We start from the raw sequence: 15621 nt of genomic DNA on the forward strand, positions 1-15621 counted from the left end.
CCAAAGGCCTAGTTGAGAACATCTTCAGGGTGTCAATCACAGTGATATAATTTCTTAGTACAATGTTGTAGTCACTGTTCTGTTACTGAAATAAAATTCTTGACACCCAAAATTTAAAGAAGAGGTTTATTCTAGCTCATGGCTTTCAGAAGACAGCCCATAGCTGATTGGCTGAAGGCAGAAAGGCATAATGGAAGGGTGTGGTGGCCAGGAAGAAGAGAGAGAAGGGAGGATCCAGGGAGGGACATATATCATCCAAAATCATATCCCTAGTGACATACTTCTAACCTAGGCAATATCTCCTAAGATACAGCATATCTAGCTATGAACTCATCAGTGGATCGATACACTGATGGGTATAACATCAAATCACCTTTTAAAGGCCCACCTCTGAACAAATGAGATTTTGGGGGGACTTTTTAGATCCAAACCATAATATACCTTCCAGGATCCATGGTGGATGGATTCCGGGACTCTTGTGGATACCAAAATCTACAGATGCTTAAGTCCCTTAGGTAAAGTGGTATAGTATTTCATAGTATAACCTGTGTAAATTCTCCCATATACTTTAAATTGTCTAGACTACTTGTAATACATAATACAACGCAAATATTATGAAAATAGTTACATGTCTAGTAAATACACTGTTAGAAACACTTGCTGTGGTTATAAGTAGAAGTCTTTTTTTGTTTGTTTGTTTTTGGTACTGGGGATCAAACTCGGGTCCTTGCTCTTGCAAGGTAGATGGTGGAACCACTAAGCTAAATCCCTGGCTCTAGAAGTCTTGACTATAGAGGGCCAACTGAAGAAAGGCCAGGGAAGCACCCCAACTTAAGTTCAGTTACTTTTTTAGTGTCTTACAAAGTGTCTTGTATGTAATAAGAACAAAATAAGCTAGGTTAATATTCAATTTATTATTTTATTTTATCTTTCTCATTGAGTTTATTGGTACATTTTAGGTATACAGTACAGTTACATTCATCATTGGGATCTTGTACCTTTACCTAACAGGTCTTGGTTCTCATTTTTTTCCCCTTACCCCTGCCCTCCCTTCACGCCCCCCTTCCCTATTTACAAAACTTTTATTTTGATTTTTTCATTTTCTCATATTTTTTTCTTATTTCCTTTCCCCTACCCTTCCCACTTCCCCTACACCTTTAGCCCTTTTCTTCCTATTTCACACTGTCAATTACACCATTAGGATCTTATTTTCAATTATAGTTTTCCACACCAGGGAAACTATTCGGTATTTACACATGTATGACTTATTTATTTCACTTGAGTATGACCTCAATATGTATCCATTTTCCTATGAATGACTCTAATTTTTCATTCTTTATGACTGAGTAGTATTCCATTTCATAGAAAAACCACATCTTCTTTATCCAGTCTCCAACTGATGGGCAAATGGGCTATTTCCAAGTTTTAGCTATTACAAACGGTGCCACTATAAACATAGGTGCGCATAGATCACTGTGGTATGATTCTTTTAATTCTTTTGGAAAGATACCCAGCAGAGGGATGGCTGGGTCAAACAGAACCTCTAATCCTAGTTCTTTGAGGTAGCTCCATATTGATTTCCATAGTGGTTGCACCAGTCTCAATTCATTATTTTTTTAAAAAATACACCCTACTAGTACCTTCTTGCAATTAGAAATTTGACAGCTGAGGGGAGGAGGGGGTGAAGGGAGGGCCGGGGTAAGGGGAAAAAATGAGAATCGAGACTTGTCATGTAGAGGTACAAGATCCCAACAATGAATGTAACTGCACTGTATCCCTAAAATGTACCAATAAACTCAATTAAAGCTAAAAAAAAAAAAAAAGAAATTTGACAGTTTGATTTTTAGTCATTGACAAAGTTGAATATCAAAAAAGCAATAGGATTTGGAATTTCCAGAAAGAAAAAATTTATTTTGGTGTTTGCATTTAAATAGTCATTTCAGAAATGACTAAAAATAATTGAATAGTCATAACCTTTACACCAGATTAAATGACTTTCTAGTTTCTATATGCATCTAGAATGGCAGCATTGTTGACAAAGAATCCATCTTCAACTATACACACACACACACACACACACACACACATACACACACACACACACACACCAAATACAGGGAAAAAGAAAGAGAGGAATACTTTCTTCATGACTGACACAAGCTGGGCAGTTCTCATACCTCACAATGACTTTATGGAGCTTATTCCCAGCACAAAGATTTACGATTTGTATAATCAATTCCAAACTTTGCAAAGAAATTTAAATCTAAAGAGTTATTTTGAATAGCAATGAACAGAATGTCAATTGCTATTTTTGTAAGAATCATTGAACATTATTTCTCAGACACTACAGCTTGTTGATCTCAAGGGCAGAGTTTCAAGAAGTAAATGAATTAGACTTTGACCTCAGTGATGCTTGGCAATCGTGCCCTCAGTGGATATCTCAATGTATGTAGTCTTGCTGTGTCAACATGGGAGTTTATAAACCTTTGAAACCTGAGGTACTACTGCAAGTAGAATGCAGCCTCTGGTGCTGGAACAGTGATCATCTGCATTCATAATAAGTGGTTCATGTCATTTATGCAAGTAATAGTTTGAAAACCACTATGCTAACTCAAAAAAGGAGGGAAGAAATCTAAAGTTGGAAAGAGATATATGTTTGACTAATAATCCAAGCCACTGCATGTGTGAAGTTTCATAGAAGCAGAAATTTTAAGACAAGTTTTCTGGAACTATATGGATTTTCAGATGTGTTGTCAGGTAGCATGCACATTTGACTAAAATTTCAATTAAATAATTTCAGTCCATTAAAGAATATAATTCAAATGTCATGTGCAAATAAATGGTCTGTAAAATCTTTTGATTGAAGATAGATTACTGTACAGCTACTTGTAGGTCAGGAATACAGACAACACCTCCTGCCATCCCTGGTCTTATAGTTGAATCATGATATATTCTAGACTGGAACAATTATACTTCAGCAGACCTATGTTTCTGCTAATATAAAATTCATAAAGCAGACAGAGTATTATCAGTTCTTTGCACCTCACTCAGTTAAATGCCAGATGAGTTCAGGCACATTTACTCAACTCATACCTTTGGTATGGCTGACAAAAAAGGCTGATTATCAATGATCTATCAGAGAAAATGCTATCAACTAAAAATATAATACAAGCCACATATACATTTTTTTTTTTTTGGTACCGATGATCGAAGTCGGGTCCTTGAGCTTGCGAGGCAGGGCACCGAACCGCTGAGCTAAATCCCCGGCCCTCACATATGCAATTTTTAATGTTCCAGTAGCCACAAAAAGGAAAAGGAAACATGAAAAAATAAGAACTAAAACAAAAAGGGAAAAAGTGAAATTAATTTAATAATGTATTTCACTTAACATATGCTTCCTAATATGTTATCATTTTAGCATTAAATAATGATGAGATATTTTTTGTATTGTTTTTGAAATTTGGGGTATATTTTAAACTTACAGCAATTCTCACTTTGGACTAGCTGCATTTCAACTACTCAGTAATCACATTTAGACAATAGAATAATAGTTTAAACTTTTCCATGAAATAGTAGGTGATTTTTTATCGTATTTTTCATAAGCTCACTGTAAGTTTTAAGTAGTCTTGAACCTTAAGTAGTCTTGAACCAAACTTAATTTACTATTTAAAAAATATCTGTAACAGAATTCTTAAGTTAGAAATGTCACCTTTTGAAACTAGAAACTTGGAAAGAAAATTTGATAATGGATTGAAAAGAGCATAAAGGAGAAACGAAGATGGTATACTGGTACCAGTTGGTACCACCACTACTCACCACAACCTAGAGTGAGCAAAATGAAGGCAACAGGTAGAAGAGTCTTCTAGAAAGCCATTTGAAAAATTGCACTGAGAGTTATTGGTTATAGAATTCTTTTTTTTTTTTTTTTTTGGCAGTGCTGGGGATCAAACTTAGGGCATTGTAGCACAACACGAGGCAAAGATTAACTTTTTAGAGTGATTAAAAAGCACCGAAGGCCTCATACTACTTTAAACTATGAAATTTTTGCACAGTAGCTCTATACTTTGTGCCAAGTTTGCTGTTTTAAAACAAAATGTAGTGAGTTTAAAAATAAGGCTTTCAGGTTAATTTGGCATATAGGCTACAGAAAAAAAAGACTGAAGCAATAAAAATGTATTATAGTGTTTGTGAGGAAGAAACACATTTTTCTCCAGAAAAAGCTCATTAAACTGTATGCTAACAAGTACTTCAGATGAGTAGGCTTATTGAAAAAACAATTAGAACCATGCTGTAATAAACTAGAGAAAAAAAATCTAAGAACATGAGTTCAGCAGTAGTGATGTTAGCTCAAAGACTAAACTCATATATAATCTTAAAAAGTCAATGTTTTGAGAGAGTCACTACTGCTGATTTTTTTCTTTTTTGTTCAGCGGGTTTGTGCAGAAAAATACGAAGAAAATATTATTAATCATTTGTCACACAGTAGGAATGATTAGGTTGATTTGGATTGGGTTCAATACACACTACCCAAAATATGGCCTCCTGGCATTTAAAAAAATAGCAGAGGCAGGAAAATCTCTCTGACTTTCCTCTGACCTTCCCTGAAGAAAGTCATAAAATGTAGGAAGGATTTCTGGATTTCTTTCCCGGAAGCAGACTGTAATATTCTCATTCATCAGGTGCCCTCCCCAGAACCAGAGGAAAGGAGCCAAAGACACAGACCAGAGGAAGAATGTGGGCCAACAGGCCTGCCTACCTCACCCGTTTAGTACCATTAGATCACACCCTACTGCCCCACGATTATGCTCTCCGAGACAGTCCACTCTGCCTCAAATCTACCACAGAAAACTCACAGCCTGACCTGATTCTTGCGGTCTTCATTTCCTAACTAAAGCTCCTGTGTCAGGGGAAACCATATTATATATACTTGTAGGATTTTTCTCATGTTAATATGTCTTTTGTTATAAAGGTCTCAGCTGTAAACCTAGTGAGAGGAGATGAAAAGATATTTCTCTTTCCTTATAATTTTAATACAGAATGAAACAAAACATCAAAAAAAGTGGAAAAAAATGTTCTACAGGTGGTACAAAATGAGTTCTGGGGAAACAAGAATAAGGCTCTTCCTAAAACTAGTTCAGATGAATGGATAAAGAAAATATTATATTATACACAATGAAGTACTACTGTGTCAGAAAGGAGGATTAACTTGAGCCATCTGTAGGAAAACGGATGAACTTTGATACCATAATGTTAAGTGAAATAAACCAGACACACAAGCTTAAATACTGCATGGTTTCTCTTGTATAAGAAACCAAAATATAAACAAGGAGCAAATGCACATGTACCAACTTCTCAGAAGGAACATAATCATTATGTGATGCAAACATGTACTAATAAAAAATAAAAACCAGGAAAAAAAGCTATTTCAAGAAAGCTATTTAGGTGGGAGATGAGAATATAAGCTGCTGAGAAGGCATTTTAAGGCAATGCTTTAAGATCTTTCTAATTAAAAGTGCTATCAAGTCATTGTCTTTAAATTATAGAGGATTTTTATAGTTTGCTTTTAGTAATTTTAATGATATGCGTACTGTTAGTTACAGAATTGACTTTTTTCCTGCTGAAGTCCCTTGGGGGTTCTGTAGCAGGGTACTGGTAAAAAATTAATTTTGGGGGCCAGGGATTTAGCTCAGTGGTTCCGCCTCCTGCCTCACAAGCACAAGGACTTGAGTTCGAACCCTGATTAAAAAAATTCACTTTGTTGAATTTCTTCTAGTCGAATTACTCTTAAGTCAGTTCCACTGATTTGTATACCTCACTGGTCTTGTGTCACTAACCAAACAAGCTCAGTTTGGCAAGACTGCATTATAATCATGCTTAATATTGCTGATAAAGTGTCACTGAGGAAATAAATTTGACTGAAAACTTGAGGAAGCAGCTGGGGCAGAGTAAGACATCCCTTACCGGATAATCTGAGGAGTTTGTAGGGGCACCAAAACAGCTCAGGGAGTTGCAAGACAACAATCTCTTGTAAACACTGAAGATCTAAATGGCCTGAAGATCCTGTTACTGACTCTTCTGAAGTTTTACTCTTGGCATTTAGGAACCCAAATATTTGTTAAATATTTTTAATGATTTATTTTTTAAAACAAGACCTTTCTGCTTGTTTCAGTTGAAATAATATCTTGAGCTTGTCATATAGATTATTAAAATATTTACCATTTACACAAGCTACTCATTATATAAAACAGGATTTTCTTCACTTTGTAGAAAGAGAAAGAAACCCAAACTATAGATAAATATTGTAAGCTGAATTTGATATAAAACTATAAAGGTCATTTATTATCCAGACTTCAACTTTTTGTTTTTAAAACAGTCTGTTTTTTGTTGATGTGTTAAAAACCAACCGACCCACTCAATCCAATCACTTTTACTGCATGACAAGTGTTTAATAAATTTTCCTTGTATTTTCATGTGTTTTTCATGGAATGACTTTATAAGTAAACGCTGTACTTTGATCTTAGAAACTATCTTTCTATTGCTCCAATATTTGGGTCCGGTTATGTGTCGGAAATTTTGTAGAGAATTCTGCCACTCAAAAGGCTTGAAATCCACCATTCTAAGCAAACATAATATGGCAGGGTCATTCTTGAGGTTCTGCTGTTCAAAGATCTAAATTCGATTCCAGGCTGTCACAAGGTGGTGTCACGTGGTGTGACTTTGGTAGGCCGCCTTACCTCCTGGGTTTAGCATGGCTCGGCTCTGAGCAGGGCTCTGTGTACCACGTTAGAGCCCTGCGGGTTGACTCACTGTGCCCTCTCTTCACATTCTTTCTCTGCTCCACCTCCATCATTTCCCCGAAGAATTCCGGGCTCCCCTTCACCACAAGGTTTTTTTCACATGCCATTCCCTCCCTCTGGAACACGCCTTGATTCTTCTTTTATCTTTTTACTTCACTTGCACTATTGCTTAAATTATCAACTCATTCACGGCTCCTTGAAGCAAACTTTCCTTCAGTCTCTTTAAAATGGATCTTGAGTTATTGGTTATTACCACTTCTCTTAGCCACTTTCCTGTCACTGGGTCAAATCAGTTGAAACCCACAACTTAAAGGAGGAGGGGTTTATTTGGCTCCCAGCTCCCAGTGGGTTCAGTTCAAACTTGGCTGGCTCCAGGGCAGAAAAGTGCGGTGCAAGAGCATGGCTGAGCAAGGAGCCAGGAAACAGCCAGGCAAAAGAGAGAGAAGGGAAGAGCCAGAGGTGAGGACGCACACACCCTCTCAGGTCATGCAACTCACCCCCGTGACTGCCTCCCACCAGGTCCCCATGATCCAATACTTTCCACAGGTACGAGACCTTAGAGGAACAGTTTAGATCCAAACCATGACAGCACTGCTATAATTTGGCATTTATTTCGGCAGTTCATTAACTAACTTCTCTCTCTTAAGATTACAAACTGTATGAGACTAGGAAAATTGTTTCCAACAATTACTGGGTGACTCTAAGCAAGTTTTTAAGCAAGTGCCTCAGTGCCTGGGTAGTCATACTAGATAATTCATGAGAGCTGTTTGATTATTAAGGATATTAATTTCATAAAATTTCTATGTATAATTTACTTTCTTGTTGTCAGCTCTGACACTTGTTCTTTCATCCATGACTTTGGTACCTAGAATTCCTCCTTTATTCTATGATCATTACATATACGTATGAAACAACATTTCCTTCTATTTTCTGTATTTCTAACTAAAATAGCTATTACATAATCTACTTTGCTTGTGTTTTTTTCTGAGGTTAGAATAACATATTTTTTTCTAACTTGCCAGTTTTCCTGATACCATTTATAGAAAGATCTGTCACTTTCTATTGTGAAGCTTTATCAGTACATATTATTTCATATATAATAAAAAATACTTAGCATCTGTTTTGTGTATGTTCAAATGCCGTACCAAATATGACCCTTACACAGAGACTTCCACATATCTCATAGATTAACTTTGGCCATTTGAGTCAGTTTTTATGAAGTTCCACTGTGTTTGTGTGTCACCTCCAGGCATGGCAAGCATTTTGTTGGTGGCTCTGGTGCTTAGTGCAGAGTTCGGCACAGAGTAGGCATTCAACATATGGGTGTGGAATTGCATGAACCTTTTTTCATGAGAAATGCAGTATTCTACCTTATGAAGCAAAAGGAAGAATACAAAGCAGATGAGCTAGACAGTATAGGCTACTTATTTCTTTTTATTTTTTCTTCTTTAAAAAAAATAAACACCAATAAAACAGGATTGATATCTCTTGAAAATTCTAATAAAACTAGGAGATTTTCTAGAAGGTGGTTACCTCCCTTTATTAAAAGCATCTGTGCCATGGTTGCTGGCAGAAACCCCAAAACCCTGAAGTGGTTGGCTCTGGGAAATCACAGAGAGATAGAACACAGCCAAATTCTAAGATGGAACAAATTGTAAAATCATACTGCGTCTTAATTTGATGACCAACAGGGAAAGTCTTTCTGCCTCATCAAATCTTACAAAGAAAGGTACTTATGATATATTTGTGGGCCTAATAGGTAACAAGAGAAATGTGCAATAATGCTATTACAAAAAAAGAGACTCTGAAAAAAGAAAAAAGACCTGACAGACTCTCTTTAAGATAGTTTGTAATTAATTTTACCCTTTCATTTTCTTTGCATGAGATTCACTGTTTTATAACAGACATCCATTTTTAGTTAAACATTCCTAAAGGAAAAAAAAAAAGAAATCTCCATGGAATATTTTATCTCTGTGAATATTGACAGTAATGAAGTTACTACCTAAAAAAGATGAAAGATGCCCTATAATTCCTCTCCAATATGGTGAACAATTAGTTAATGCTAGCTCATCTGCATAGTGGGGTGGTAGAGGGCATTAAAAATCACAAATAAAACCACACAGATTTTTGCTTTGGAATGGTTCCTGTACTTACATAGGAATAAAAGAGTGACTCATCCCTTTGAGAATTCACAGTACATCAAACCAAATTAGGAAGCCAGGCAGCTGTGACCTGGTTTTTGTAAGGGCCAAGAAAGCTACAGTTTCACTTCTGAACCTTGCCACTCCAAATTATTCCCTGGCTCCCCTGCCATTTGGGACAAAGATGCACCTTGCTAACTTATATAAAACACTACCCCGGGCTTGTGTTTTCTTTTACATTATCCAGAGCAGTAGGAAATAGACCTGAGACATCTTGAGATTGGCAGGCTGCAGAAAACAAAAAGTAAACAAGTTGGAATGACCAGTGCTGGTCAGTAAAAACTTACAAGCAAGATTTACCTTATTCAAAAGGTAGTGAATAAATAACCCTTATGAATTCAATTTTAGGAGGGAGAAAGCTCTAAACTGGTTTTCTATCTCACGCAGGAAATTTTATTTCTTGTGGCTTTGGGGTGATTTGGGGAAAGGTAGAAGGAAGAGGACTACTGAAATGGAGATAGGGATGTGAGTATAAGGAAGATGTGAAGCTGCTTATTTTTAGTAGTAGAAAGGGATATACAGAAAAAGAAAGATATTCCAGTTATAGCTATTTGGGGTGCTATAATATCCCTCCAAATTCCAAAACATGGTTAATCTCCCAAATAAATATGGTTTTATAGAACCTGGTTTAACTATCTTTGAAGATGTTACAAAAAATTGTGATGTCTTTCCTATTTATTTTCATTGTCAAATTAGCCTTGTTAATTGAAGAACATGAAAGCCCTTTGTTATTAACAATTATGTAAGTACTTTTCCTTGAAAAACTAAAAACTAAAACAGAAAAACCCAAAACCTTCAGAACACTCAGACGATGGGATGCATTCTACTAAAGATTTTGATACAGGGGGACATATGACAGACACAGCTTAATAAGGAGGGACTTTTATGTGCTCATTTCTGTAAAAACTCCAGACACTTTTTTTTTTTTTGGTACCAGGGATTGAACTCCGTATATTACACTTGCGAGGCAGGCGACAGAACCACTGAGCTAAACTCCAGCATTTTTATTCCTAGTTTGGTGAAAAGCAATATTCTCTTGACTATTGTTTAGGATAAAGCTTGAAAAACTGCCTACTGGGTTTTATCATTGTTGTTGGTGCTGCTGGAGGGGAGTTTTACCACCACTATTGCACCATGCAGCCTCTTGAATACTCACTCATTCATCTATGGAAAAGTATTCAAGTCATAATAATCCAGGCTATCTGCAATCTGCCACAGTGTGAGGGTGAACATCGAAACGGGAGACAAGAGACAGTAATTCAGAAACAGCGTATTTTCCAAGATACACCAGTTATTTCCTGATTTTCTACTCACAGGAGAACTAAACCAAAATAATGTTTTTCACAATCAACTCACTTTAATAGGTACCCTAGGCACCCGGTCACTCCCCACCTCTTTCTGTCTTACCTGCTGTTATCTTTCAAACAAAGCTTGAACATGGATAAGGCACTTTCCTAGCACCTCCCAGGAGAAAAAGAATTCACCAGTGGCAACTCCAACACCGCATTGTTTATCAGAACACAAAGTTCGGTTGAAATCCCACAGTGACGTCATCCCCCAGCACTTGCTGATGAAGCTGGAGACTTTTCTGAGCCAGTTTTGACTGGATTGGATACTCTGCACAGGAAATGGTCAACCAGCTCGCACTTCAAAGACCTTTCTTTCTTTACTAGGCTGTGTTTAGCTCTTTCTTAAAAAGAAGTGGAAAGTAACCTAAATCACAGATGCAGCCTAAATCGGTACTCAAAAGGATTCCAGAAGAATTTCATATGCTGTGGTTATTTTGCTACGGGTTGATAAGTTAGCTATAATTACTGATATTTAGATTATTACTTTCTCTCTGAAACATCATTAGATTAGTGGAGCTTTGCTACGGGGTTAGAAAAAATTGGAGAAAATGTTGGAGGAGCCTATTATATGGAAAATACAAAAATAGTCCTAGAGTGGTACTGGTCTTTCAGGGGGAGGTGGAGTTGCAAGTGATTTGAAAAGAAAATTATCCACAGTTGGGAGTTAAAAACTAATAGAAATACACTGCTGTCTTATTAAACTTTCTCTTATCAAGGAAACTTTTGTATGACTCTGAAATTATTGCTATGAAACTATGTAATGTAGAAAGCAGATCAAGGTGAGATTAGCAAAGTCATATCAACATTTGAAAGACCTGAACGTTTTCAAGTTATCTAAGAAAATGGACAAGAATCCATACAGCTTCTAGAGTATGAATCTAAAATTTAGTTGCCTTATCTACAAAATGGGGATCACAAGATTTACTGTAAAGATCTGTTGTGGGAACTGAGTAAGTATACTAATTTCAAAGAGTTTTATACACAATAATGATATTAATGACAATAGGTAGGATTTATTTGGTGATAACACCACTGTGTCAGGCACCATTCTGTCCTGTGGTAACTTTTTTAGCTCTCACAACTGTTATGTGAAGCAGGCACTATCCTAAGACTCATTGAACATATAAAGAGAGGCATAGAAAGGTTACACAATGGACCCAAGGTCATTCAGTTAGTAATTGCAGAGTTAAACTCTCTCCTATTTCTACAAATGTATCTGGATATAAAGTGCATATTAAAATATTAGTAAAAACAAGATATTGTGTATTTTGCAAAAACACTTCCTCTGTGACAAACACAACACAATGAGGCTATGGGACTCAGGTAACCACAGCAGGGCTGAGGGATATACAGCTGTCGTGTGAAGAAAAACAAATCTATATGTGTTAAAAGGGAGCAAGACAATGACTCATAGTAAGGACATGACTATCTGATTGTGTAAACTGTATAATTTTTTGTAACATTTTATTAGTTATATTTTTTCTTAGTAGCATTCATAAAAATATAAAAAGATGTAGTTATAGACATAAAACCTGGAAGACTGGATCTTTAGGTGAGCCACTCGAAAGGCCTTATGTTTCGTCAAAATGTACAAAGTGTTTATTACTGGAGGTCCTTATTTCTCAATTGAAATTGAAGACTTTCACCAAGGAGGCGTTTAGTAGCATAAGTGGAAAGATTGGCTTCAATTGTTCTCCTCTCATATTATAGCCAGAGGAGTTGTTTTATTTTGATAAGACATTTGTGATTTTTTTTCCACAAGCTGAACACGCATTTATCCTGGAGCATGATTCTAGATTCAGCTGACTTGAAAATGTGATATATAAAATATGGGATGGGAAGCTTTTGCTCCCAGCCACAATGAAGTAAATGCTTACAAAGAATTCATCCAGCCATAAATTACTGAAAAACTGGACAAGATATATGAAGCAATTGCTTCAGGTGTTGGGGGATACTCAGCACAGAACTGCGGTCCTTGAGAAGAAGGAATCCCGTCACAAAGGCTCACAGTTGCCCTAGAACTCTGCAGAGGTGGAAGGGCATGGAAGCAGAGCAGTGCACAGTGGTCTTGCTGGGCTAAGGAGGCAGATCCTGCAGTTTGGGACTGCTGGAGTGGCTAGGAGTTTGGAACACACTCCCAGAGAAAAGTAGAAACTACATAAAGGAGACATTTCAGATCGAATACTAACCTGCCCATATTCAGGGCAAGACTAAACTATGCAGTGGAGAGCTGTTAGGGAGCTAAAACTGGAATGAAAATGGCAGGGACTCATAGGGCTGGGAGTCTGGCACTTTGCACAGGGGAGTGAGATTTCCAGGTCACCACATTATACACAAAAGCCATTCTATTCCTCGAGTAAGGACCATGCTCAACCCACTCTAACGAAATTCAATAACAAACTTTGAAAAGGTAGTTTAACATATGTAGGTTAACTTCCTGCTAGATCAAAGTTCAATCATTGTTAAAGGAAGACAACAAAATCCAAACTCAAAACGTAGGATCCATAACCCCCAGGATACTAACATAATTTTATTAGGTGTGCAAAGAAAGCCAAAAATCTAACTAAACTAAAAAGTCAACACAGGAAGACCTGAAATAATAGAGTTATCAGACAAATCCTTTGAACTATTAGCAACATGCTTAAGGATTAAAAAAAAAGGATCAAATAATGAATAAACAGATGAGAATTAATAGTGGAAAATTAGAAACTATAAAAAGACAACAAAGGAAACTTAGAACTGAAAAGCTTAATATTCTACATTAAAAAGTCATTGATGCCGAGGATTTGACTCAGTGGTTCTGCTGCCTGCTTTGCAAGCACAAAGGCCAGAGTTTGATCCCTGGTACCACAAAAAAATAAATACATAAAAAATAAAAATAAAAAGTCATTGAGTGGGTGACATAAAGCAGATGAGCATTAGAGAAGAAAAAGTAAGTGGCACTGAAAAATGGGAAACAGAAATCATAGAAATTGAAACAGAAAGAAAAAAGAAGGTTAAAAAAATCCCTGTAGACATTTCTGGGTAAAAATTTATAAGCTAATTCTAAAATGTACATGGAAATGTAGAGGGTCTACAATAGCTAAACCTATCTTGCAGTAGAAAAATGTTGGACTACTGCTTAATTTTCAGTCATGCTATAAAGCTGCAATAATCATGACAGCGTATGTTTACCATATGCATAAAAATAATTACATATATTATAGACTTACTGTAAAAATGCAAAACATAAAGATAAAACAAACTGCAGTTTTGGGGTAAACAAAGATTTCTTATACAGAATAGAGAAGGAGTTAATTATAAAAATTTTGATGAATTGAACCATCAAATTCAAACATTTTCTATCACTCATATATTTATAAAATATACATTACATTAATTTGCAATATAAATTATATCAAATATATATTATAAATCTGTCATTAGGTTATATTATATTGCCTTACATTATACTTCTCTCTAGCCATGCACAGAGAGAAAACAATCTTGATAATATATCTGACAAAGGAACTTCATATTGAATATGTACAAAGTTATTTAATTAACTATAGTGTAGCATTAAATGGATAACCCCATAAAAAGGACAAAAGGGTTGACACACTTCACAAAGAAAGATAAGCAAATACACAATAGGCACATTATTAGTCATCAGGAAATACAAATGTCAACCGCAATGAGGTGTCACCACACAGTAGTTAGAATGGCTAAACATAAAAAAGAAAAACAAACTAAGCAAACTTTGGCAAGGATGTGGAGCAACTAAAACTCTTCTACATTGTGGGTGGAAAGGCAAGATGGGAAAGACACTTTGAAAAACAGCTTGGCAACTTTTTATAAAGGTCAATGTTTGCCTACTGTATGGCCCAGCAATTGTACCGCTAGCTATTTAGTCAAGGGAAATAAAATGGATCTTCACAATAATACTTGGACAAAAATATTTTTGGGGTCACTGTTCACACCAGACAAAAACTGAGAACAACAGAAACGTCCATCTACAGAGTAGATAAATTGTGGTTTAGCTATACACTAGGGAGTTACCCTGCAATACAAGGGAACTCACGCCTAACACATGTTGCAACTTATATGACCCTCAGATCACACCACGTTGTGTGAAAGGAACCAGCCACAAAAAAGGACTTTCTGTTTAATTCCATATTATTACATTCTATAGCAGGTGAAACTAATCTAGGGTGAAAAAAATTGCAGCAGTGTTTGCTCACAGTGAGAGGAGGCTAACAGGATGGAGAACCTGAGAGGGTTTCTGGTGCCTGGCCATAGTCTATACTTTAACGTGACATGGGTTACATAAGGGATAGATATTTGTCCAAAGTCATCCAAATATAACACATAAGATTATTGTTCTGAACCCAAATTACAACCCAACCTCCCAAAAGTTCTAGTAATGGCATTTTCAGGGACATGAAAGTTAAAGTCAGAATGGGATACAACTACTGGAAACATCTCCAAGTGTAGCTAAAATTAAAAAGATTGACGGTAGTAAGTATCAGCAATGATGTGGAGCATCTGGAAGTCTCACGTATTGCTGACAGGTATGTAAAGTGTTACAAGGCCATTGGAAAGCAATTTGGCAGTTTCCTATAAAGGTGCACATACACATACCCGTAACCCAGCAATCCTACTCATAGGAATTTACTCAAGAGAAATGAAAACATATATCCACACCAAGACCTTGTATGCCAGCAAGTTTTTTTTTTTTTGGAATAGACAAAATCCCAAATGTCCACCAACTAAGGAATGGGTAATTAAATTATACTCCTATGTTGAAATAATGATCAGTAACAAAAAAGAATGAAGTTGATGTATGCAACATAAGGATAAATCTTAAATGCATTGTGCAAAGTGAAAGATACTAGTCCAAAAGCCTATTTTCTGGATAATTCCATGTCTTAGGTAGATCTACAGGGACAGGAAGCAGATGAGGGTGGGGAAGGTGTTGACAACAAAAGTGTATGGAGACATTTTTTGAGGGATGGTCTGATTGTGTTCTATATGCGTTTGTATGTTTGCCAAAACTCGATAATTTGAAAGGGCAAATGATAATATTTGTAAATTATATCCTCAGTCATTAGGTAAATAATTCAAACATCACCTTTTCCTTCTGACATAGCAACTAAATACAGTCGTCTCTAGGTATCCATGGGGGATTGATTTAAGGACCTCCTGTGGGTATTAAAATCCACAGCTGTTCAAGTCTTTTATGTAAAATGAATATTGTTTGTATATAACCTGCACATATTGTCCCATATACGCTCA

At 36.2% G+C, this 15621-nt stretch overlaps 1 protein-coding gene across 3 annotated transcripts in view; it reads right to left on the minus strand.

Moving 5' to 3' along the window:
* The window catches only part of Pde7b (phosphodiesterase 7B), a 307395-nt gene that overhangs the window by 234539 nt on the left and 57235 nt on the right, over nt 1-15621 (minus strand). The window contains exon 1 of one of the 3 annotated variants that reach the window (XM_010626565.3): nt 10406-10458. The exons of the other annotated variants lie outside the window; for them this stretch is intronic. The gene's annotated coding sequence lies outside the window, so the exon portion shown is untranslated. Of the gene's footprint in view, nt 1-10405; nt 10459-15621 lie in introns of those variants that run through there. 3 annotated transcript variants of the gene reach the window in all.

Source organism: Fukomys damarensis, unplaced genomic scaffold (assembly GCF_012274545.1).
Source record: "Fukomys damarensis isolate Sample0158 unplaced genomic scaffold, DMR_v1.0_HiC HiC_scaffold_14, whole genome shotgun sequence".
NCBI classification, from domain to species: Eukaryota; Metazoa; Chordata; class Mammalia; order Rodentia; family Bathyergidae; genus Fukomys; species Fukomys damarensis.